This window comes from Numida meleagris, unplaced genomic scaffold (genome assembly GCF_002078875.1).
Source record: "Numida meleagris isolate 19003 breed g44 Domestic line unplaced genomic scaffold, NumMel1.0 unplaced_Scaffold550, whole genome shotgun sequence".
In the NCBI taxonomy this organism is placed as follows: Eukaryota; Metazoa; Chordata; class Aves; order Galliformes; family Numididae; genus Numida; species Numida meleagris.
The window spans coordinates 27,374-28,340 of record NW_018364766.1 but is presented as its reverse complement, the minus strand read 5'-3'; the positions used below and the strand labels follow the sequence as shown (position 1 = coordinate 28,340).

The 967-nt window shown below is 73.7% G+C and overlaps 1 long non-coding RNA gene across 1 annotated transcript; it reads left to right on the top strand.

Moving 5' to 3' along the window:
• The first annotated feature begins 16 nt into the window (after positions 1-16).
• On the top strand, positions 17-504 carry LOC110391850. Its single transcript, XR_002434170.1, has 2 exons — positions 17-104; positions 256-504. It is a non-coding gene; the product is annotated as an uncharacterized LOC110391850 (long non-coding RNA).
• Positions 505-967: the final 463 nt, after the last annotated feature.

Here is a 967-nt window from a genome sequence, read left to right as displayed (position 1 = left end):
CCCCCCCCGTGGTGTCACCGTGTCCCCGCTCTCCGCAGCTGCAGCACAGGACGCACCGTGACGTCGTGGCCGCCTATCGGACGCACCTGCTCAGCGCAGCGCAGGTGGGAGCGCTGCCCCGCACCGACGCTATGGGGCGGGGCTGCGGGGCGTGGGGCCAGGAGCACGAGGTGCCCCGCACCGACCCTACGGGGCGGGGGCTGCGGGTCCGCGCTGCAGCGCCCCACACCGACCCCGTGGCTCCGTGGGGCGCAGGGCGCGATGGACGAGGCTGCGCTCCGACTGCTGCTGCAAATCCTGGAGCTGAGCTGAGCGGGACCGCGGCGCGGGGACACGAGGGGACACGAGGGGACACCGGAATGCGGGGACACGCGGGGACACGAGGGGACACCGGAATGCGGGGACACCGGAATGCGGGGACACGAGGGGACACGCGGGGACACGAGGGGACACCGTGACGCGGGGGCGGAGCATTAAAGCGGGGCAGCGCGGCGCGTCCGTGGGAAAGGGCTGCAGTGATTTTTGTGGAGCGGGTCAGCGCCGCCGCGCCCCACCCCGGCCCCACGGGGCAGCCCCAGCGCCCCCACAGGGACCCCCCGCCCCCGCGGAACCTGCCCCTATAGGACCCGACCCCACAGGATCCCCCATCGCACCCGCCCCCCACAGGACGCGTCCCTATAGGGCCCGCCCCGTAGGACCGACAGGAGCTGCCCCGTGGGACCCGGCCCCCGCAGGCCCCGCCCCCGCAGCGGAGCACCGCCCCCCGCGCGTGACGTCACCGCGCAGGACCCGTCGCCCAGCGCATCGCGTGACGTCACCGTGAAGGATGTCTCCGCGCTCATCTCGTGACGTCACCACGCAGGGTATCTCCGCGCTCATATCGTGACGTCACCACGCAGGGTATCTCCGCGCTCATATCGTGACGTCACCACGCAGGACGTTCCCCCCGTCCCCCCCCTCCCCCCCG